The sequence below is a fragment of the Mixophyes fleayi genome, chromosome 9 (genome assembly GCF_038048845.1).
Source record: "Mixophyes fleayi isolate aMixFle1 chromosome 9, aMixFle1.hap1, whole genome shotgun sequence".
Lineage (NCBI taxonomy): Eukaryota > Metazoa > Chordata > Amphibia > Anura > Limnodynastidae > Mixophyes > Mixophyes fleayi.
Window position 1 is genome coordinate 60,808,466 of NC_134410.1, and position 17,412 is coordinate 60,825,877.

The following is a 17,412-nucleotide window of genomic DNA, read 5'->3' on the forward strand; positions in this document are numbered from 1 at the left end:
ATACATATATATATATATATATATATATATATATATATATATATATATATATATATACATATATATATATATATATATATATATATATATATATATATATATATATATATATAAAACCTACATGTTTTTTTAACATAGAGCACAAAGTCTTTTTCCCCTGTTCTTCTTGCTGGACATTTTGGAATTAACTTCTAGAGGTTGTTATACAATGACACCCCAATGTATCATGTGTTGCACAATCCAAAAAAGACTAAATAAAGGTTACTTTAATGGGTCATAACATAAGTATTGCACCATGTGTCACTGTAAAGAAAACTAGATTGTGAGTTTATGAAGAGTGTATATAGGATTAACCTTTCAATCCCTGAGACTGAAAAGATTTCCCATACAGCTCAGAAAGGTATTGTGCCACTGTAAATGGGGTGGTAAAATCACACCTAATATACTTACTGTGATTTTTGATTGCAGTTATTTCAACTCTATTGTTCCTCATCATCATTACTTAGGACTAAGAAGGCTTTTTAGACTTTTGGTTGCATGTCCCAGATGCAACACTATTCAAAGTAACAATTCAACAACAGGTAGGCACTTATAATTAGCTATCTGTTTTGAGGCTAAATTAAAAAGACAGACACTTAGTAATCTGTTTGATGCTAAATAAAACTAACACAATACATGTTATTTGTGACACATAGAAGGAAAAAAGTGTGTTTTTTAAATGGCACATAGCAGATGCAATGTCCAATAACATGACTAACTTAATAGTGCCATGTTTCATATGCTGTGTTCATATTGCCATGTTCAGGAGTGTGGACAATGACGCATGTACAGGGCGCTGTGCCTTATAAAGAAAACTCAAATATATTTTTTCTTTGAAATGCACTGCTCCCTCATTTTAATGCCAGCTTAAAACACAGGCCAAATCTGGTGTCATATAGCAAAGTTGGCTTTATATAAAGGTAGGCAAGTCATTAAAACATTTGAATGCACTTATGTGCAGAGACTATAGCTGATGGTATGTTTGCGGGGGTTTAAAAGAGGGAAGCCTGTAACATACAAGTTACTGATGCCAAATTTTTCATTTGCACTCAAAAAGATATATTTGGAGGTAGCTTAATGTCCATGGAGTAAATTTACTAAACTGCAGGTTTGAAAAAGTGGAGATGTTGCCTATAGCAACCAAACAGACTCTAGCTATCATTTATTTAGTACATTCTACAAAATGATATCTAGACTCTGATTGGTTGCTACAGGCAACATCTCCACTTTTTCAAACTCGCAGTTTAGTAAATATAACCCCATAAGTCTTCTGTACTCTACTATATGACTACTTATATAGGCACGTGATGTCCAGTAAATAGGATAGAGAACATATGCAGATAGAAAACATATGCAGATAGAGAACATATTTAGGAGGAAGCCTTAGACATCTTTCAGTGATAACCCACATATGTAAAATGAAGAGGTGCGGAGGATAACTGCCCCCCACCCCCATCCACTTTTCCCGCCCCTCTCACAACTTCGGGGTACTTTTATGATAACTAAAACCAAAGTCACTAAAATATGAAAATAATAAGCAATTCTTTATTTCCAGCAGCGTTTCAATGATAAGGGAAATTATGCAGGTCAGTTTGGAGTAGCCTAATGTGAACAGATAGAGGTCAGGTTATGTGGGGAAGTTTATATTAAGACTCCAGACAAAAAGGAAGCACTGAAAGTAGCAACAAGGTGATGATACTGGGATGTCCAGCCTTTCATTTGAATGCAAATGTATTTGGGGGGCAGGCAGTTATCTCTAACATCAGACAGGGCCTTAGTAAACTGTTACTGCCAGCACCTGGTCACACCATTGTTAGTCATGTGTAGCAAAGAGACTCCGGGTCTAGCAGGGGTCATTTATAGATAGAGCAAAGTGGTTAAAGAAAGAGGGGTCATTTTAAGATTACTACAGCTAAGGATGACCATGGAAGGACTGGTACAGCTATGAATATCCCATGTGGTCATCATTTTGAATGTAAAGACGATAGCATGTATCCACTTTCTGTAAGATCAACAAACAACAACCATACAGGACAAAATTATGCGTCTGGTCAACCATATTTCAACTATGTGGCATATCACCACGTTCCCACTATGGATAATCAAGTACAGTCTTGTGGAGCTTGGGGATCACAGTATGGATCGCCTCGGGAGGACTGGAATACATACTCTGCTTCACCATCAAACACAAGTACTGTACAAACATCTGACCTATCGCCGAACCAATTTCCTTACAGTTCTTCTGGCTACAATTCTCCAAATCCTTCTGGACTCGGGATTTTACATTCAGCAGAAAGAAATCATACAGTTGTCCTCTCACCCAGTAGTCAAAGTCAAAATTCTTATGAATGGATGAAAAAGACAGTGCAATCTACATCTACAGGTAAGTAACAGGAGGATGCAACTTACTGCACAGTATGGGTATGCATGAAAGGCTTTTATTTCTTTTTTATAGAAAAGGTGTTCTCATAGTTTATAGATAAAGAACAAATGGACCTATATTTTATATTTTGGATGTTCTACATTGCAAATTAAAACTCCTCCTAAATTGTTAATATATATAAAATTCCTCGCTGCTTAAAATTCTGATTGGGATATTGCCAGGAAATTACTCTATTTAGTATTATTTATAAGTTCCACCATATTACATACACACACACACGTATATTTTTTGACTGTGGGAGAAAACCTACGCAAACTCTACACAGATGGTGTTTTTGTCAGACATGAACCCATGGTCCCAACTCTGTGAGGGAGCAATGCTAACCACTGTGCCACAGCTACATTGAAAAATCAAGTTTAAACCTACAAAAATATATAATTATATATATATATATATATATATATATATATATATATATATATATATATATATATGTATATATTATCCAATCCTAAAATGTGAGGAGATAATTGACATTTTAAATGTCACCTATTTAAAGATATTTATGCTGTTTTATTGTTCAGTAAATTATTTCCTGTGTTGTAAATGTACAAAGCTGGAAAAAATAGAAAAGTAGAGAATATGGGGTATATCTATTTATTTACTTATTTTTGATCAAATATATTAATGCCAAAATATTCCATTCCAAATATTTTATTCTCATTAAATATGCTGCATACGTTTTAAAAAGATGTTTGCAAACTTAGTCCAGAAGTCTTACTATGGATATTATTATTATTATTATTATTATTATTATTATTATTATTATTATTAAGGATACTATTGTTGAGGCAGATAACACCTTGGGGCACACTGGTGTAATTGATTGTAATGAACTATTCACATGAATACATACATACATGGCAGTGTAACATTCTGGGACTGATCTTTAATCTGGAAAATATGTGCTCCTCCATGACTAAAATCTTTTGCAGATTAGAAATGCAAAAACTGTTTAATTAACATTATAAATCATCATCATCATCACCATTTATTTATATAGAGCCACAGATTCCGCAGCATAAATCCTTAGTTATTCCAATAATGACTTTGACATCTGGGCTAGATATGACAACATGTTGCAGGTAGAAAGTAAGGCTTACATGCTTATATCACAATTGAAGAAGTGAATCGTAAAATAATCTTTTTCCGTGGGATTGCTGCCATCTATGAATGAATGCAGCCGAATGCAACCAAAATAAAAAGTCTTACATTATCTCTATAACATCTACAAATGTGAATGTCCATAGCAATGAGAGATGTGTATACATATTTTTTTTTCTGGATACGTAAATTTTGTACGGTGTATAGTTTGCTCTCATTTGTCAAACTTGCAATACCACAGCAAAATAAAAAAAAATAATGGCACTCTCTTACTCTATAGGATATTCTGATATAACAGTAGATCATAGACAGTGGCATAGTAGCAATGCAATGTTCTACATAATAAATCAATAGGAACTGTCAAAGTAATTTAAATTAAGAACTACTTCCTAGTCAGATGTACAGAAATATCACAGATAAAATACCTAAATATATACTTTAGAACATTCAAATATGTTATAGAGTAATTAGGGCAATTTTCACTATGCTCTTTGCCTGTGCTCCTTACAAATGCCTTCTTGCTCCGCAAACCTATGCACCATCGAGACAATTTAGGCACCAGTCCAAAGCTAGTTTTGCACTGTGGAGCGGACATTTTTTGCTTTTTAAAATTACCTCCATTGTGCTTATATGGAAAACAGCCTGATATTCGTTTGTACTTTGGCCAAAGTTAAATTAAAAAACATAGTGTTCCAATGAATATTCCTCTTCTATTGTGAAATAATAATATTAATAATAATAATAATATTGTCCTACTGCAGTTAATGTTGTCTGGCCTTGTCACACCACTGGGCAGTGGGCATGCACAGCCCTCTGTCAACAGTGCCCATTGTGTGTTGTTCCCCCCCTTGCACACTAATGCGCAGCGCAGTTGCCACATGTTGGGAGGACAATTATTTTGTGGCAGAACAGGGCTAGTCCGCTGCCTGTCTTAGATATAATCCAGGTCTGACATGGAGTCTAAGACCTTGCAAAATGGCCCTGAAATTTTCCCCATCCCTCTGGTTAATTGGGAACTCCATTGTTAACACAATAAATGTACATAAAGATGTCAAATATGTAATCTCATCATTTTAGTAATTGTCTAAATAGACAGGCAGACGTAAAAAGATGAGCATTTCAGGTGCAAAGGTTACTTGGGGAAAGGTCAACCTTAATACATAATGTTCTACTATAGAGGGGAGTATGACCATATCTGCATAAGCTTCAATGAGTAGAATGCAAAAGGGCACAGACAGAAAGGCTGCCTGGTCTTCTCATGCTAATTGGCAGTGTTTTCTAAACTAGTTGTGAGGTCTGTGGGTTTTTTGTAACTGGCCACATTCTCCTGGTTTAAGGCCTATCTGTCATATTGAGGTAGCAAGGCTTTTTTTCACACTCCTTTTCCTTTGGCTTTGATATGCAGCTTTGTCTTCCTATATCCCCTTTTCTCCTGAGGTTATACTGCAGGAAAGGGTGCTGATTTTCACAGCAAATAAAAGAGACCACTTGCTTTTATTGCCTTTAGAAGACTTTTATGACCAAAGGTTATTATGAGACACATCCTTTTCTTCTATTACATGTTAGATATATTTAGCTATGTGTAACATATTGTGTTGTACATTTGCTATCTTCAATATTCACACTGAGAAATATGCTTTTATTATTTCTACTTATTTTATAATAACACCCCAAATACCAAGATACCTAGATAAATACAGCTGGCAAAGTCATAAACTTGGGGGGTTGAGCATGGGAAGAAGTGAAGCAAAATACATTGGGTCTAACTCTACAATGGACACAACTATACAAAGAATGTCACAAAAGCACAACAGGTTTTTGGAAGGATACAAAAGGGAGTCTTAAGACTAATACTACCAACATCTTTGGGAAGGTGCAATAAATAAACACTGAGCAATTGACTCTTCTCATGGTATTTCCCAAAAGGTGGAAGCAATTCTGGCACAAACCAATAGGAAGCACAAATATTCAGTAAAGGATGGAACACATTTGTTCCAGTGAATAATAATGGTGCAAGGAAAACAAATCACTAGATACTGTCCTAGGTAATTAACTGTTTATTGTACAGCATTAACATACATTTCAGGGCTGTATGTTATATTATAATGCATATTTAAATGTAGTGGCAATGGTGTTTCAATAACTGCTCCACTAAAGCTTTTATTTTAAATAATTTACTGTTTTCAGCACTTGTTGCTTTAAATTGAGAATCTGTTACATAAATCATATGGATGTGTGTATATATATATATATATATATATATATATATTACATTGTATACAATAAACCAGACACATGGACTGAGGCTGCCCCAAGCAGTCTTTCCGTGTTATTCTATAGAAGTCAGACAGTTCTTTCTTGGGTATGGCAAAAGACTTCAGATCACCTTTCTTAACAAGTAAATCTTACTGTACTTTCCCTAACATGAAAGGGAGTCTGAGAAACACTTTACAGTTCTTGCTTGTCAAAGATGTTCATTGATAAGATCACCTTGTAGCTCCTTTGTCTGCTATCAGTTTGAAATTAGCATCTCAATAGAATTTAGAGAACCAATTTGGACATCTTTGTTCCTCTATATGATTCCTAACTTACTTCAAAGAGCATTAGGAAGGATCAAAAGCAGCAGCACATGTAGGTAGTGTTGTATTTGTTTGTTATCTTCACAGTTGTGTTTTGCTTTGTTTCTTTGCTATTTTTCCCCCCTTGAGTTGTTCACATCCTGTCTTAGTAATGTACAATGTCATCTGGAGGCAAGTGTTCGAAGAACCAAGAATTACCGCTTTCTTATATTTCAAAGTCGTAATTAATGCAAAATGACAACATGCATATAAATGTACTGGCTCCAGAAAGGACCAAGCTGATCTTCTGGTTCTGCTACTTTTCAGTAATTCATTCTTGAAAGGACATAACTCCTCACATAAAATTTTCTGAGTAAACATTAAAGTGATACTGTACAAACAAATGTGTACTACCTTGTAAATAATGAAACCATTGATTCGGGAAAATATATGCACACATGAGAGTATATTCTGTAACATTCAAAATATGTAAATTAGCTATTATAAAACCCTCAAAATCCCAATGACCTCTTTAAACAAATGTTTTATTGATATTTTTATTATTTATTGTAGGCAAGACAAGGACTAAGGAAAAATACCGGGTTGTTTACACTGATCATCAGAGACTGGAACTGGAGAAAGAGTTTCATTACAGTAGATATATCACTATTAGACGGAAAACAGAACTGGCTGCTAGTTTAAGTCTTTCTGAGAGACAGGTAAGCTAGAAAGAAATGTTAGTAGGCCTCCTGAATGTCACTAACTTCCCTACATATAATATACTGATGGTCTTAGAAACTCTGAGGAAAACCTATTAACATTTGTTTTTTTTCAGAAACTTAGTTCCTCCCAGTGATAGGGTAAAGTCTGTGCCATGCACACAGTCCTGCAGTGTAAACCATAATAATCTGATCTCTTAATAATTCATACAAGCACGTTGCAATAGTACATCATGTGACACACACCAAATGACTTACATTTTCTACGATCAGTAGTAATAAAGGGCTGCAATTAACCTATCCTTTGTTGTAACCATGGATACAATTCAGTTATTGTGTTCAATTACATAATATCAGGAGAGACTTTGGAGAAGTTTGTCTTGGATATCATAGTTGTGATTTGTAATGTATTTGGCACCCTTTGCATTCACAATTGTCCATGTACAGTGCTAATATGTGCAGTGCTATAATGTAATATGTCTATTGCTGGGAGATTATACTCAGTGGATAGAATGGCGATTAGATCTATCTTCCCTTCTAGTTAAGCACACTAATGCCTATTTCATATTGTCTATTAATTCCAAGGGCCATGTTCCTGCATCTTGGCAGACTTTAAAAAAAAAGCCTGATAATAAAAACACAAAATCAAAAGATACGAGAATGTGTAATAATACACAGAGTGTTGTTGCACATTTTGGAGTCGGAAAGACACTGTGGGGTTTATTCACAAAACTGTGGGTTTGAACAAGTGGAGATGTTGCCTTTAACAACCAATCTGATTCTAGCTGTCATTTCGTAGAATGTACTAAATAAATGATAACTAGAATCTGATTGGTTGCTATAGGCAACATCCCCATTTTTTCCAATTCACAATTCAGTAAATATACCCCTGTGAGTGCTAATGGAAGGCTTTTCTATATCCATCTATATATCAGACCAAGAGATGTTCTTATCATGACGTGGGGTGAGGACCTTGTTTCAAGAAGGACAATTCTATAGGTGGCAAGGACATTTTTATTCTTATCTCCTGGCCCTTAGTGTGCGCTAGTACACCCACCTACTAAATCATTGATTGCAGGGGGAAAACATTGTGATACAAGATCCGGGAGTGGAAGTATAATTATTCTCTCTCACTTGTACCTCTACTTGTACTGACAATAACTTTTCTGTTAGTACAGTGAGTGCAGGAGGAAGCATAGATGATTGATTTATGACACACTACACTTCTCTGTACAATCAACGATTCAGCAGAATGGTGACAGTAACTGGGGAGCATACTTAGGGAGGGGCTGAACTGTAAATGAGAGAGGGGTAGTTGCTGGGTATGTAGTTTTTTAATTGGCTACTTGTCTTTACTGCATGTGTGCTGTATGCGTCTAGACAAATAACATTACAATCACGTCTTACTTCATTGATGCCACTTTGCTGTCATTCTTTTGTCCTTTGTAGGTAAAAATCTGGTTCCAGAATCGCAGGGCTAAAGAGAGGAAGCTCTTCAAGAAGAAGATGACTCAGTTTGAGGGAGCGGGCTCTCTGCAGAGTGATTCTAGTTCAGCCAGTCCTAACCCACTTTGTGACTCTATGGTGCATGCGGAAATGCCAAGCTCTTTATACCAACCATCCCAGCTTGCACACAGCTTGAACAATAGCTTACAGCCCAGCAGCATAATACAGCAAGTCATTGTGTAAACTGGGAGATTTGGGACAGTCACTAACAACCAACCTGCATTGGTTATTAAACAATAGTGGCTCCTTTTGGTGCTGTCCTGATGTATTATGGAAACTGTTTATAGACTCTTCTTTTAGAGTGAAATAAGCTGACATACCAACAACAATGCAACAAGAGACAATTCCACGAAATCACCTGGTTTGCACATGGATGCTACTAAGAACATGTTACTGCTCAATAACACTAAAATGTTACTTGTTTTAGCGTTAACATCCAACATAAACGTTAAGCATCCATAGTACAGGGAAGAAGGAAAAGAGACATTTTCTATAGCTAACCATTTTACAACCCCTTCCCCACAAATTTGATGATTTGTCTACTTTTGCTGAGTCTGAACTTGTTTGCAAGCATGTTTACGTTTTACATATATATATTCTTAAATGCGCTTTATAGGAAATGTCATCCAGTGAGCACTAAACATATGTATATTGGTACGAACATTGCAGTCCTTTATACACAAATCAAGAGAAATATATTGGTTTTAATTTGAGTTTGCACTACAAAAAACTCCAATTGTACTGATAACTTGCTGAAAAGGAATCCTTTGAAAACATCTTAGACTGCTTAATTTAAAAGTCAGTTTGCTTAATATGGAACAGGTCTGCTGAACTTAATTCTATAATTTTCTTTCTGTCATATCAAAATCCAAAACATACTTTCTTCTAGTGATAATAGTAACAGCAATATTACTTAATTAGCACAGACAAAAAATAATGTTATATTTTATAAAGCCATATTTAAGTTACTCTTATCCAACATTGACTTAAAAAGAAAAACAAATCAAAAACAAAACAACCCAAATCCTTTCTTTTGTATAGAAACGTTAATATTTATCACACCAGTGTTCTGTAACTGTAAATATATACGCATGACTATTCAATTCTACTTGCTTATGCAAGTTAATAATAAATGACCGAGTCAATGTATGAATTGAGGTGAACTGTGAAAGGAACATTAGGTTTAATAGGGCAGTATTCTACTTTACATTTTAGTGGTAATTTTGAAGTAAGCATGCTTATGTACAAGATATGAAAACAGAAGGTGGGTAATATATAGCAACTTGTGTGTTTTTTAATAGCTCTGCCATCCACAGAAAGAAGCTGCAGATGGTTTTAACCTGTGCCTTACTCTGGCACAGAGCAACTTGCTTGTAAATAAAATTACAACCTCACTTCAGCATACAAATAACAAACAGATAATTATGTGTGTAGCTAATAGTTAGGTATCTGAGGCTTTCTAGCTGTTGGACAAACCGCAAGTTCCAGCACGTTTTGCCATTCAAAGGCCTGCCCGGTGTGTTGGGATTTCTAGCTGGCCGGGAGCTGCAGAGCCCCATGTTGCCTACATCTGGGTATACCTGCCTGTTTGCATCTTATCTATAGAAATTAACTTCTAATTCAATATTGAACTGCTATAATGCAAATAAATGCAATAATGACAATATGTCAACATTATTCAGAAACCGTTGGAATATTGGCAACAAATAAAATATGGATTTAAGGGTATTTTAGATTGAATTACACTGCCGGAACAGGTACAAGCAATAAAGATGACAGTTCATGTTATAACACTAATATAACAGATTAATTTGGTATTTAATTCAAAATAATATTTATTTTTTTTAAAAAAAATTAAACATGTACAATACAAATCACAGGGGTATTTTTAGGCATTAAAAACTAAATTCAAATGAAGATAAAACACATGCTCACTTTGCTCACTGCTCATTAAGGAAAATAAGGCAAAAATATGAGTAAAAGTTTTCTCCTGGACAAAACCATGTTTCAATGCAAGAGGTGCAAATTAGTTTATTATTTGCCCATAAGGGAAATACTGGCTGTTTTTTCATGTAGCAGACACATACTTGATAGCTTATTTGCTCACTGAAATTTAAAGTGCTCTAGGACATGCCCTACACCAACTATAACTCTGCCATCACATTTTAAACTTACATTCCCCTCCAATGTAACATGGTTTCACCAAGGTGCAAAGTTACTAATTTTTTTTTTGCTTTATTGAATGAATCAAGCACATTGTCTATTAATAACTTAACATTTCACTCTAGCTCTGTTAAGAAGTAAAGTGTTACCTCCCCACTTCACTACTTACAGCTGAAGCTCCTCCCACATCCGTAGGTCGGTATATGATTCCACCAATTCACACAGTGCAAGACTGCAAATCTGTCTACCTGCTTAGAAGCACCACCCTTTCTGTTATTTCAAGGATAATTTTCAACTTAGTAATACAAAGCCTTTGATTTATATTAATGTAAATTAACCTACACAAACGAGGGGGTAGTTAGAATAAATTTACACATATTAGAGCATACATAGTAAACCTTTACTGGCATGATCCCTTAAAAATACTGTCAGAATGTATTATACTTGCTATTACTCAAGTTTTCTAAAATTATCTGGAGCTACCTGAACAACAAAATCCCACTTTCCTGACTTATTCCCTAAAATAGTCATAAACTAAAATATTTAAAAGTAAAAAGGCACAAGAGGTTAATACAAAATAAAAAAGACCACTACACATACTTATCCCATTACTATTAGGTGTACATTGCTATTAAGGGGCTGTATACATGAATAATTGTTCTTTTCTATGAGGTTCACTGTACTTGATATATCGCCCATGGAGCACACTAATGAACATACAAACAGCTTTATAAAAAATATATGTAATCATATGCAGTTTGTACTTTGCACATATAAAATTGACAGGTGGGCCTATTGTCCATCTGTTTGTGGTGCATTCAGCTGCATATACCATTAAAACTCAGCAAAAAAAATAAGGATCACAGTGACCTACAAAAGATTCCTGTATACAGACAAGTATGCATTCAATTTGAATGCAGAGAGAAGCTTGAAAGCAGGAAAGAAAGTGCATAGAGGAGAAGGATGCATAATCACAGACAGTTGTACATTGAGGACTGCCAACAAGAACTGTCTGTGAGGGGAAACCCCGAAGCATCTAGTGCATGTAAAATGTTGTCTATCCTGAGATGCTTTTTTTTTTTATAACTGCGGACATTCATGGCTGAATGCACATCATACAAACAAACCACAAGTGATTGTTATACACCCTTAGAAAATCCACAATTGAAAACATTTAAGATCACTAGATATAAAATAAAAAAGTATTTATATTTGCAATATGTAGGTAGAACTTTAGTGCAAAACCAATGTAACATAAAGAATAATACAGAAATGTAATTTAGAATTTCTCATCTCTTATATATATTAATTTTGATTTGCTGTGTTATTAATATGATTAATAATATGATTTTCTTTTAGTTTTATTCATGCCTTATATAGACGACATACCTGCAAAATTAATTGATTGTGTTTCCTTCAACTAAATTGAAATGTAGTGCTCCACCTATAGATATTATTGGTGGTCACTGCAGCTTAGTAAACATGGGATGGGGTCTGTTGATAATGCTGACTGGTAAGTCAATCAATTGTAGTATGAGGAAGAGAAAGTATTTGATGCAATACATTGACGATCCACTGTTTCACAGATTGGTAAGAGGACAACCTCACTTTTTCCCATCTTTAACATTGACATTTGAGCAATTGTCACACATTTATGGTATATGGCAGTAAGTTGTCTCAGTCTACCAATGCACTCTATTGTTATGTGACAGATTTTATATGCTTTCGTTTAGCAACATACTGGGATAACATTTTTTTTTAAGATTCTATCCATGGTTTAACAATACCATTACAATATACACATGAACCCTTTCACCTGGTACATAATTGTCTGCTCACATTTTTCCAACATATTGTTAATTCTTACTACTTGCTCTGAATTGTTTAATGTTGTATGATTTTTTATTGATCTTCTAATAATACAGTCTTTAAATAAAACAATTACACAATAAGGATAATGCCAAAAACAAAACAAAAATCCACAAGAACGGTATTGAACTAATACTATGGGGAGTATAAGCAGAGGCCTTTAAGTTATATTTAACACCAATGGGAGAATATTACCCATCTAAGGCATGATTTGCCATTAATTCAGAAAATAATTTAGTGCAGGTTACCTCAGTATTACGTGGTTAACAAAGGAGCAAATAATTATGTACCTGGTGAGAGGGAAATGTTGGACAGAATTTATGCACAAATATATTCTGTTACTTTCTCCTATTTATAACCACAACAAATATAAATACTATGGTCTTATACACAACATTCCACAAACATTCATTTGTGGCATGTTGTCCTGCATTAACTGCGCTTCTTGATTTGCTTGAACAAAGGTATACATAGGAATCATTCATTGCTATATGAAATGGGTCATCAGTTATTTATCACTCTTTATTTACATAGCACCAATGTATTATGCAGCACTCTACAGAGAATATTGAATTATTGACATCAGTCCCTGCTCTAGTAAAGCTTACAGTCTAAATTCTCTAGCATCTAGCATGCAACACACACACACACACACACACACACACACACACACACACACACACACACACACTCAATTTCATCAGAAGCCAATGAACTTACAGGTATGTTCTTAAACTGTAGCAGAAAACCTGATAACCCAAAAGGAAACATGCACTAGAAAAGGTGAAAACAGAGATTTGAGTCTTGGGGCTAAATTTACTAAACTGCAGGTTTGAAAAAGTGGAGATGTTGCTTGTAGCAACCAATCAGATTCTAGTTATAATTTATTTAGTACATTCTACAAAACGACAGCTAGAATCTGATTGGTTGCTATAGGCAACATCTCCAGTTTCGTAAATATACCCCTTGGCCATTAATACTCACTAAAATTGTTTAAGGTGTATTTGAACAGGCACAGAGCACCTTATTCTATTCAGTCTTCATCTGTCGTTCATTCAAGATGTCCTTAATTTATTCATAATTTATCATATCATCAGAATGTTCACAGCAGCACAGTTTGTTTCAGTGCCAATCTTGTGGCAGGCAGTGATCTGTCCGCTCTGTGATTGAATTAGTGGGAAGAGGGCTACATGTGATAGGGGCTGCTTCATGATTTGAGGAGAATTGAGGCAACCAGGAAGCCATAGACTGGGAGTTAAACAGTGACATGAGCAAAGTCCCTAACACACAAAGTGATGTCATGGTTCATTTAAAATTGAAGCAGGAATAATTTGGTGTCAAAAGTACCTTTAAATGAAACAAAGTTCACATACCCAACTTGTTTCAAACAGATAATGGACAATGAGCAATTGTTCTGTTTTTGGTCAGTCAAGCATTTAAAATAACATCAGTAAGTACTGATGATCCGTGTCAAGCTATGTTTACTAAGTGAATGCAAGGCATAGGCAAATGTTTAAACCTATTAGTGCCACCACTGTCAGCTCTATGAAGATGCATGGCAATGTACACCAGTGTTTTCTGCATGGAAGATTATCTGAGTTTATTGTGAGGTAACGTATCTGTTGCGGGTGCTCAACCCTGGTGTAAGATACAAACTCCTACTAATGACGATACGCTGAGATGCGTCCAACTCAACATACTTCACACTGTGTTTTTTTGTATACAATTTTAGCCAGAAACTATGTCCACCTATAAGGCCCTTAATTTCAATTTCAGCAGCTTCTCCTGTGAGAACAAAATGTACATATGATTTATAATATGTGCTACAATAATATAGGATAATGATAATAAAAATAACAATAATTTGCTGGGGTGAGTTGTCATTTGTTTTTGTGCGTTTTGCTTTAGTTATAAGTTCTTACAATATCCTTGCTTGTTATATCATTTTTTTTCCATTATAACTGTACAAATTATTCCACGAGAACATTCCTTAGATTTATCATCTTTTCTGTAAAGACGTGCTGCCTTGTTTCATTTTACAATTGTTATTGTTTATTTATATAACTTCACCATGTAACGAAGTCCCAGTGGCGGATCCAGGAGGGGCGATCAAGGTAAACCCCCCCATCCCCCTTGCAGCACAAGCATACCTTTTAAATCACCTAGACACCGATCAAAGGGGGCAGGCCAGGACTATGGTGCATGATCAACCAGGGGCTGCCAATCAGAATGAAGGGGGTGATTGACTATGCTAACCCCCCACCCCATAACAATAAAGTCTAAGTCCACCCTATGTAGTCCTGTACAGAGAATATTTGCAATTCACATCAGCTCCTGCCCCACTGGAGATTATAGCCTACATTCCCTAACACACACACAAACGCAGGCACACATTTGGGTTCACGTTAGTCAGCAACCAATTAATCTGTCTGCCTGTGCTGACAGCGACACTAACCTGCACGTAGTGTGCAGCCACAGGAACCATGCAATACCCTCCCCTCCCCCTGGGATCCACCACTGCTGCCCACTAACTCCTTGACAAAGCTAAATGAGTTAAAACAAAGCTATACATTGGTTTTCAATGTGCAATTACTTGTTTCTAATTCTTCACTTCATCATATATTACCTGAACACACCCATACTGATAATATAAATAAAAATCATCTACCACAGTCATGGTATTTATCTAATGCCTAGGTTCCCAAACTGTGCGCCGGGGCGCTGTCACAGGGAGAAGAAAAAAAATATATAAAAAATCCTTACCAATCTGGCGGCGCCCAGGACCCAGCATCCTCCTCTCTCCTCACTGAATGCCGGGCCTGACGTCATCACGCCCGGCATATTCAGTGAGAAGCAGCAGGAGAGAGGATGCTGGGCCCCGGGCGCTGCAGGATTAGTAAGTTGTTTTGGTTTTTTTTCTTCTTCCTGTCCACGAGGGGGCAGATCACGAATGCAGAGGGGGCAGAGCGCGGATGCAGAGGGGGCACAGAGTGTGTGGATGCAGGGGGCACAGTGTGTGTTAGCTGTAAATTATTCTTTAACAGAAATATAATTGAAAAAAATATACAAAAATATTCTTTTCCCTTGGATTTATGTGTATTAGTTTTGCATACAACTAAATAAGTATTTCTGTCCTGACCTAAGTACTTATTACTTTTTTTGACTACTTATAAAACGGGACTGCTTGATAATTATTTTGGAGGGGTGCCTTGAAAAAATTATGGAGACTCTAAGGGTGCCGCGAACTGCAAAAGTTTGGGAACCACTGATCTAATGTATTCTGAAAAATTTAACCTTTTTTTTGTTTTGTTATTACAGTTGCATTATTTTCAACAATGCCTCGAATCTGTGGTGCTTTTCACAGTTATGTAATACTTACCTTCCATATTGTAACAACAAACGTATGTGCTAACCCCATCCATTCACAATCTTTGCCACAGTACATGATCGGTAACATTTACTACTTTATGGTATTATAAGTACATTATTGATGTAACAGGTCTGCTGTTTCTGTTATAGGAAATGCCAGTTTTCAGATTACATTCTTTGAAATCTACCATCCCAGTGAAAAGAGTTAACAAATCAGCAATTTCCTTAGTATCTTAAAGTGTCTGGACTCTGTAACATAGACCAAGGTTAAAAAGAAAGAAGACTAAGAATATGATTTATGGCTCCTGAGATCTAATCTATGGTAACTAAGAAAAAGATCATCATGGCATTTTACCTTTCAAGAATAGAGGGTGAAAACACTAGAATATTTACAATACAAATGTGACCTTCTTAAAAGTGTATAATAGCTAATCATATAATGAAAAGTCACCAAAAATATTATTTTTGTGAAATTAAATAAAAATAATATTTAAAGCATATTTAGCTAGGAATAAAACAGGTAGAACTAAGCATTAAAAATTAAAGGAGCTATCTGAAAACTATGAATGTGGCACCTAATTATACACATGAATGTGTGTTTTACATTGACTTGTATCAGTTCTGCAATCTCAGCCTTAGCTCGCTGGGTACTTACATTACATTAGATCCACACATACAAATATTAGACTGTAATATATAGCGCCACTAATTCCGCAGCGCTGTACAGTGAACTCATTCACATCAGTCCCTGCCACATTGGAGCTTACAGTCTAAATGCCCTAATATAGACACACACACAGAGACAGGGAGAGACTAGGGTCTTGATAGCAGCCAATTACCTACCAGTATGTTTTTGGAGTGTGGGAGGAAACCCACGCAGACACAGGGAGAACATAAAAACTCCACACAGATAAGGCCATGGTCGGGAATAGAACTCATGACCCCAGTGCTGTGAGGCAGAAGTGCTAACCACTAGGCCACTGTGCTGCCCTGTAGTGGTAATGGTCATTTCAATGAAAATATGCAATGTTTATAAGCAGAGCTTATATTCTACTGAAACTTTAGTAAGATATGAGCACAGAATTGTGTTCAGAAATGTGTCCAGAATTGTGATGTAATACTTGTATATTACTACTGCACTTTCTTTGATTCAATAAAAAAGAGTTTCTTGCGAGGCCAGATTCCTGAGTGTGCCGACATTCTTTGTGTTTCTATGTACAGTTTGGTGGGCTAAGCGCTATTCCACCTAGAAGGCTTATCTCACAGGCGTACCTGACATTGGCATGGTCTCAGAGGCTGGGTGATCGCATTTTGGTTTGTTTCTGTGAAGCATGTGCACCAATTAGGTATTATAATGGGTTTGTGATTTTCTTACGTATACTATAAAACTCGCTGTCATAACATCATAATGTTAACTTGTGAGCTCATTCAAACACGTATTCTATATGGAGAGCACACCACAGATGGAGTAGGCCTCTCCTCTACACTCTTGTACATTATCAAACAGAATGGGTGTGCAGGCATAGGGATCCCAATGCATTTAAAATGGTACTGCATGTACAACTCATCTCAAGATCAATAGTGAATGAACCTCAAGCTGGCCTTCTCCCCAGATTGTGCTAATCAGCCCAGGATGGCTAAC

General features: G+C 35.9%; 1 long non-coding RNA gene and 1 pseudogene across 2 annotated transcripts in view; one reads left to right on the plus strand and one right to left on the minus strand.

The window, feature by feature from the left end:
- LOC142101607 (uncharacterized) overlaps positions 1-17,412 on the minus strand; it is a 103,278-nt gene that overhangs the window by 59,927 nt on the left and 25,939 nt on the right. The gene's annotated exons all lie outside the window — the stretch shown is intronic.
- Positions 1,984-9,360, plus strand: LOC142101408 (homeobox protein CHOX-CAD-like; annotated as a pseudogene).